Source organism: Grammomys surdaster, unplaced genomic scaffold (assembly GCF_004785775.1).
Source record: "Grammomys surdaster isolate TR1022 unplaced genomic scaffold, NIH_TR_1.0 242, whole genome shotgun sequence".
In the NCBI taxonomy this organism is placed as follows: Eukaryota; Metazoa; Chordata; class Mammalia; order Rodentia; family Muridae; genus Grammomys; species Grammomys surdaster.
In genome coordinates, this window is record NW_021604687.1 from 977,604 (window position 1) to 986,318 (window position 8,715).

The 8,715-nt window shown below is 39.6% G+C and overlaps 1 pseudogene; it reads right to left on the bottom strand.

The window, feature by feature from the left end:
- Positions 1-4,959: 4,959 nt before the first annotated feature.
- Positions 4,960-5,488, bottom strand: LOC114627106 (annotated as a pseudogene).
- Positions 5,489-8,715: the final 3,227 nt, after the last annotated feature.

Below are 8,715 nucleotides of genomic sequence, written 5' to 3' on the forward strand. Positions count from 1 at the left end.
GACTTTCAGGGGTGACCAGGTCTAGATAAGGTCATTAGGGTGGGTTCCCATAATGGGCTTAGTGACCTTATGAGAGGAGGCTCCACCCGTTTCTCTCTGCCACATGGGGTTAGAAGAGGAAAGTGTTTGGCTAAAACCCAGGAAGAAAGCCATAGCTAGCGACTGAATTGTTTGGCATCCTGGACTTCCCAGCCTCAGGAGAAACGAAATTTCTGTGCTTTTAGACACACCATCTATGGCAGTTTGCTATGAAAGCCTGAGCTGAGGAACCCACGGATATGTTTAGGATGTGAAACGTACTCTCTAAATAAAACAATGTAATGAAACCAGTGACAGAGTCATCTTCTTGTTCACGAGTGCCAGTTTAAGAAGAAAGTTCAATGAAAGGTGATAAACTATTTATTCAGCTCCTATATTCCTAAGGCCCCTCCCTTCTCATGTGGTAGCCTCGGTAGAAGGGAAATTGAGAAGTTGCATCTTGCTTTAAATTCTCATGGTGACCTATAGACCTTGTAACTGCTGTTACACTTATCCTATTAAGAAAATACCTTAAGAGCTGGAGAGATGGCTAAGAGAAATGGCTGCTCTTCTAGAGGATCCAGGTATGGGTCCCAGTAACCATACTATAGCTCATAACCTTCTGTAACTCCAGTATGAAGGGATCCAACATTATTTTCTGGACTCTGTAGGCACTGTGTGCACATAGTATAGATATACATGAAGGCAAACCACTTAAACACATAAAATAAAAGTTAAAAGATTTAAAAATACATTAGAGCTGGAAGTACTGCTCATGGTAGAGCACTGGCCTAGCATATAAGAGGTCCTAGGTCTGGCCCAAATACTATATTCCATATACTATATACTATGTACCATATATTATATACTATATACTGCACACACACACACACACACACACACACACACACACACACACACACACTATGCTGAAATCCAATGCTACTCCAGCTACATTTAAGACAGATCATGGTATGGCTAAATCATAACCAGTAATTCACATTTAACAAAAAGCACAGTCTTTGAGTGTCTTCTATACTGACTCAAAAAGATGGCAGGCAACCAATCTTGTTCTTTCTTTCCTCTTTACCTACATACTCAATAAATGGTGTTTTAATGAGTGCTTAATTCAGTTGAGCACTGTGGACAGACTCAGGAATTATATAGGGAGTAGATAAAAACTTAGCACAAAGAGGTAGCCCTGCCTGTGCTCTTCTGAAGAAGCGGTTATTGTGGAGGAGAGCAGAACTGACACATACCCTCCCAGTTTTCAGAGATAGCACAACCACACAGGAAGCTGTACTGGTAGAAACAGCAAGTCAGCTATGTGTTTTTAAAGTCAAAGACCACATCACACTTGAGGCCCCTGAGAAGGGCAAATACTCTTGGTGAAGGGGCTTTCAGAAGTGTTTAACTGAGAATGTAGGTCCCACCCTGAATGTATTTAGCATCATCTCTGGGTGGAGAAGAAGCTGAGCACCAACATTCATCTCACTTCTACTTCCTCTGTGGACACAGTGTGACCAGCTGTCTCTCATTCCTGTCACCACAGGTAGAGCTGATCCTGCAACCACATCTTGCCCACCATGAGGGGCTATAATACAGTCAGCTGAGAATGAAGATGAGAGTGACAGAGGCTGTCTCCTCAATAAGTAAAACTCAGCAAAAGCAGTATGCAAACCAATAATCAGCCCGAACCTGTGACACTGAAAAGCAAATTATCAACAAGGGTAGACGCCCGCTGTACTGCCTGTCCTGTGCCCTCCTCCCTTTGGGTAACAACACCGAGATCCTTACTTGATGCACGCCCCTTCTTATTCTTGGTTTGTGTGACTCAGATGAATCTGCCCAAGGAGAGCTCTCCAAAACATGTCCAAATCAACCCACTCTGAGAATGTGACTTCGACCAAAGACTGATGGTCCAAGGATGTCACTTGCCCTCCTATCTAGGACAGGTGCTGGATTTCCCAATGGTAAGACATTGCTAGGCTTTTACCAAGATGGGCTGTGGCAGAGAATAAAACTAGCACGAGGAGGCGGGCCATGCCAAATTCCTACCTAAGCACCAAGTTTTATGGTTTTAGGGCAATTTAATCCTCGATATTCTCCCCCACCCCTTTTCTCAGACACACACACACACATACACACACACACATCTAAATTCACATATTCAATACATATGAACTGCTTCTATAATATTTACAGAATACCACTACTAATATGGATAGAAATTAGTAATGTCACTAATATGTCAGATCTTAAGATATCTCTTAGTAATATTTTTAGCTATGTAACATTACCATGTTCTTTTATTCCAGGAAAGAACAGCAGTACCACCTGGCCCATAGGCGACCTGTTCCTACACCCCCAGTGCAGGCCAACAGGGGATCTGTTCCAACACCCCCAGAAACATGCAGAGAGCATTCAACCCACATACACTATTTTTCCTATATACATACCTATAATTAGTTCAATGTATAAACCAGCCGCAATAAGAGATCAGCAATAACTATTATTAAAAACAGAACAATTATAACAGCATACTGCCATAAACTTACTTAAAACTTATAAATTGATGATTTCTGGAAATTTTCATTTACTATTTTCAGACCCTGCTGATCCTTAATAAATGCAGAAAATAAAACTGTGGGTGAGTAGGCCACTGTTCACACAGCTTAATACTGGGAAAGACATCCACAACCTAGATAAAAGACAGATGCACATTTATCTCAATATCAAAGAAAAGGACATTGGCACCACCGTTGCTTCTGTGACTCAGAATGACATAAGTGTCCTTAACATGAAGGATGTGTTCTGAGTTGTCCTCTGGCCACTGCTCAGATGATATGAAAATGGGTGTTTAACCACTTGTGAACCAATTTCAGATCAAGGATGGCAGTGGTGATGGCAGCAATATCTCCTGCCATGGACTCTGTGAGGTGCTGAGATAAACAGGCTACATGCACCATCTCATTGACACACACAGCTCCTCTGTTAATAATACATAATACAAAACATAATACATGATGAATACATTTATTTTATAATAAAGTACAGAACCAAAATGTTAGAAAACACACATAAACCAAAGGTTGTACATAAAAGTATGACTGTCAGGGCTGGGGAGTTGGCTCAGTGGGTACAGTCCTTCCTAAACAAGAATGAGGATCTGAGTTCAGATCTTCAGCACCCTCATAATAGCTGGACATGGTGGTACACATGTATAACACAAAAGAGAATAGGATAATGGCCAGATTCCAGAAGCTCACTGGCCAGCTAGTCTAACTGAAGAGGTAATCCGGAAGTCCAGTGAGAGACCCTGTCTCAAAAAATAATGATGGAGAGAGACAGAGGAAAACACTCAGCACTGATGTCTGGCCTCCATACATGGACACACTGCCAAGTACATACACATTATACAAAACACATACACACAGAAAAAGACAACTTCTCCATGCACAAGTAAATGCAAATAAATTTTAAAATTATAATATAACTAGGATTATCATACATAATTTACTTGTTTAAGTTGTAAATCATGAAGATTTTTTCCATCAATAAAAATAAAATGAAACTGCTCTAATGTCTAATTAACAAGCCATTAAAAATATTATATATATGAGCCAAGTACGGTGGTCCGAGGCTGTAGACCCAGGTACTCAGGAAGCCAGTGGTGTCACTTGAGTATAGGAACCCAACACCAGTGAAAACAAGCACAGTAAGCCCGTCTCAAAAAATACTGTAAAGAAGCCAAGCAATTGAAAAAGACAAGGTGGGGTACATGGTAGGGGTTGGAGAGAAGAAAGGGAGGGGTAAATGATGAAGGTATAGTCTCAATTAAAAAAAATAATTGTAGGGACTGGGGAGTGATGATCAAGATTAAGTAATTAAGTAATGACTTAGTGGTCCTGCTCTTCCAGAGGACCTGAGTTTGGTGCACAGCACTCATATCGGGGGGCTTTCAACCACCTGAACTCCAGCTCCAGGAGATCTGACACGCTCTTCTGGCCTCTGAAGATGCTTAGACACAAATGACATACATTCATAGACACACACATGCACACACACACACACACACACACACACACACACATCACTCCTCACCCCTCACCCCCAAATAAAAATAACTATAAATCTTTTTAAATACTGCATATGTAAACCATGTTGGGTTTACTATGTCCTTGTTGGACATTTAGACTCAGTTACATGTAACTGTTAGACTCCTTCTGCCTTTATAGACAGCACTGCAAAATAGTTTCCTCAAGACATTACTTGTAACTGTGATTATTGCCTTAAAATCAATGAGCATGCCTGAGTTCCTGAATCACTGTTTGTACACTCATCATTACCATAAGGCATTGATTTGGATCCTACCACCAGCAAAATAAGCAGACTTCCCAGCCATTCCAAGATCACTATGACCCACAAAATGACACTTGTTTTGGTTTTTATGTCATCAGTTACTAATAGATCTAAGTGGGGTTATATGAAATATACCTTTTATTACTTTTTGAATTGTCTATTTCATAATGCTTCCTTGAGATTTGTCTTCCTCTAATTGCTTTACGGATATACACACATGCTTGTGTATATATATATATGAAAGCTTGGTGTTAAATAGTTTTAAAATATTTTCCCATTGTCATTTAAGTTGGCCTAAATGGATCATTAAAATATCATTTATAAAAAAAATTAAGACACATTAAGGAATGAAAATTTATATAAATTTCCTCCTTTAGAAATAAAATATCTATACTACTAAAGTCAAAAGTAGAATCCAAAACATACTTTAAACATCTCTTATCAACCACAATCTATATTTAATCTGACATTTTGCTTTCTAATGTATAAATTTTAGTCCTTTAGTAGAAAGTATATATACATACATATACATATATATATATATATATATATATATATATATATATATATATATTTCTTTTTTTATGGTGAAAAAAAAGTGTATATTTAGAATTAGTCATCTGGACTCAGTTTAGATGATCCCAATCTTGTTGGCAACATCCAGAGCATCATAATCAGGAGCCAAGCGGACATATGCCTTCTTCTCTCCATCAGGCCTTATCAAGGTATTGACTTTGGCCACATCAATGTCATAGAGTTTCTTCACGGCCTGTTTGATCCGGTGCTTGTTGGCCTTGACATCCACAATGAACACAAGTGTGGTGTTGTCCTCTATTTTCTTCATGGCTGACTCAGAGGTCAGTGGGAATTTGATGATAGCATAGTGGTCAAGCTTGTTTCTCCTTGGTGCACTTTTCTGAGGATATTTTGGCTGCCTCCGGAGCCGCAGTGTCTTGGGCCGCCGGAAGGTGGGTGACGTTAGGATCTTCTTCTTTTTGTGGCTGTGGACGCCTTTCAGCACTGCCTTCTTAGCTTTCAAGGCCTTCGCTTTGGCTTCGGCTTTGGGAGGGGCAGGAGCTTCCTTCTTCGCTTTCGGCGCCATCTTGGCGAAAAGCTATATATATATTTCTAGTTTATCTCATTTGCTATCTATTTTTCCAAGTCTTTTTCCTCCAGAATTGTTCGTGTTGTGTTGAGAAAAAGGAGTTACAGACTTCGCTCTAAGCTGGCTTCCCTACTAACTTAGAGGTGGTTTACATGCACTAATGATTATTCTAGAGGTATTATTATGCACACTACAGCAAAAGGTAGTGGTCCAGAAGCACACAGCTTTCCCTCTGGCCATGCTACACAGCTGTTGTCATTTATAGTCAAAGCACATCTATTTTTATTTCTTGTGTTCATCACCACCTTCGCACATTCCTCCTTCCTGTATCTAAAACTTCCCAATGAGGTCACTGCTCATCTTCTAGGTAGAGCCTTTAGAATCTCATTTAATGGCCTCTGATTCTTTTGACTTTCTGAAAATGTTTTTTATTTCCCTCCCTTTCCTGAAATATAAATTACCCAAACACAAAGGGTTGAGAATGTAGGCCAGTGGTGGTAGAGGTCTGGCCAAGGTTTGGTCCTCAGCATAGATTATCATTCAGCATCCATCATTGTTGCTAAGAAGTGGCTCATCAATCTAACCCAGCCCCATGAATGTGATCAATGCTACAAGCCTTAAGCTTTTCTCTGTGTTTAGTATTTTTACATTTAATTGCAGTTCAGATGTCTTCATTATTTGTCTTGCTTAGGATTTATTTTAGTTCTGGATCTGTGTTAATGTCCTGTGATAAAATGTTCTGAAAAGACAAGGGGTTCTTTCCAGTTACAATTCCTAATTTCAGCTCATCGTTGTGGGTAAATGAAGACAGGAACTTCAAACAGCTGGTCACATCACAGCCGTAGTAAAAAACAGGGACAAATGAATGTATGCTTGCTTGCTTGCTGTTCAGTTTGACTTCTTCATCATACAGTTTGGGACAATGCCTAGGAATGGAGGCACTCACTACAGTCTGGGTCTTTTCACAACTAACTTATGACCATGCCCCCAGACATACACACAGGACAACCTCATGTATTTAATCCTTCACTGAGGTTATTCTAACCATTATACAAACTAAATCTCAAAGCCACAAGGACACAGTAATCACCTGAAGCATTATTTTCACAATCTCCAACTCTGCCACTGTGCTGCATTCTCTGTAATTTCTTTCTTTCTTTCTTTTTTTCTATTTACTTATTTATTTGACAGGGTCTCATGTGTGCCAGGGTAGTGTAAGGTCACCTTGACTTTCCTCCTGGCTCTTTACAATGAATTCCACCACAACTAGTTTATGTGACACTGAGGATCAAATCCAGAGTTTTGTGTATGTGGGGCAACGACTATGAACTGAGCTACAAGGCTTAGCCCCTGTAATTTCCTTCACTATACTTTCTAAATCACCAGTTCTCTATGTGTCTGTGTTTCACAGTAACTACTTAACACACCCTGGCTTACTAGGTCCATTTATTTTTCAAAGTTGCAATTTGCTGACAATCCACTTTAACTAAGTAACAATCAGCCTTGATTAAAGGCCAAAGGTTTGTTTCTAAGTTTTCTAAGCTCTGAAAGATCCAAGGTGGCTTACATGACTCTAGGGAAAATATTAACCTTCCTTTAACAAATGAAGAGATGGAATGTCAAGTCTTAGGTGGGTTTAATTTGATGGAGAAAAAAATAAAGCAGTTAGATGTGGTTAGCATTATACTCTCACTAGTCATCATATCAACTGTACAATGTTTTTCTAGACCAATGAATAATAGGATAAGATGACCTTTGGGCTGTAGGATATTGTTTATATTAATTTTACTTCTGCCCACTTAATACTGTGACCACACCTTTCCTCCTGTTTGCCTTGGTTTGACAGCCCCTTTTGTCTTTAATTCAAATCACTTGTTTTAAGGTGCAAATACTAGTATCTAATGGCACCACTGAAATTTGTTATTCTGTTCAATTAATAAATCTCTTCAAAGAACAAAATTGTCTAAGTGCTTCTCTTCAAAGTCACCTTCTCCCCTCGTTGAAAATAACAGAATGAACACATGACTTCATCTCTCCTCCCCTGAACCCCATTAACCACAGGAAAGGAATTCTAATTCAAAATGCCTGTGAGCTGGCCCCAGTCCCTGGGCAGAAAGGATGGAAAGTCATAAAATAGATATAAAATAAAATCTCCCAGAAGTGATCAGGAGTAAGGTAGAAAAATGAAAGAAAAAAAATAGATGGTGACAATCCAGGATCCCACATAGTAACATTTCAAAAAAAATAAGATAAAGGGTTTATTTACTTTTCATTATTCAAACTAAAAGTCAAATTTTCTATATTCAAAATGCCCACCTCAAGGACAAAGAGAAGATTCTAGACTAAAGAGTCTTGGTGTTTGGAAAGGGGAGTCACCTTAGAGGGAAGAGAATCCAGAAAACCCCTAATCTACATTAGAATCATCCAATGCTACAAGGCAACACAGAAGTACTTTGAACATGCATGACCACTGTCTGAAACCTGGCATTCCACAGCACACCAACCAACTCAAGAGTAAGAGCAAAATAAAGAACCCTGGATAGCCAAAGCCCACTCCTGAAAATGTGGTATCCCCCACAAATAGACATTCCTAGATTGGCAATCTGTAGAATGAAAATTCAGCTGTCCATCCATGCCAATGACAGATCATGGCCAGGGAAGTTACTCATTCCATTTTAATGTGAAAAAGAAAAGTATATATAGATACCAGAACACCAACCTGGTCAATGAGTGTTTCCCTTCCCTTTAAAAAGAAATTAGATTTATTCATTTTATTTTATGTATATAAATGAGTGTTTTGCCTGTATATATGCCTGGTGCCCAGGAGGTCAGAGGGGGGCATTCAGTCCCTTGAAATTGGAGCTAATAGATGTTTAAGAACACCATGTGGGTGATGGAAACTGAACCCAGGTTCTTCAAGAGCAGAGAGCATTCTTAACCCGAGTGTTTTCCTTTATATCCATCCCCTTTAGGTGTTTAATAATCTCAAGTTGGAAAACAATCCACACATTCCCTATGCTCATGGGTATTTCCTATTTCCTCTTGAGAAAGGGCAACATGCATTGTACATCCTTACTAAGTGCCAGGCACTGGCCTATATACGTCTGTCACATTTGTGGTCATAATAATCTTCCAGCATGTGGATTCTTTACCTGGAAGATGGATACTGTTTCCTCCCTCCCTCCCTCCCTCCCTCCCTCCCTCCCTCCCTCCCTCCCTCCCTCCTTCCC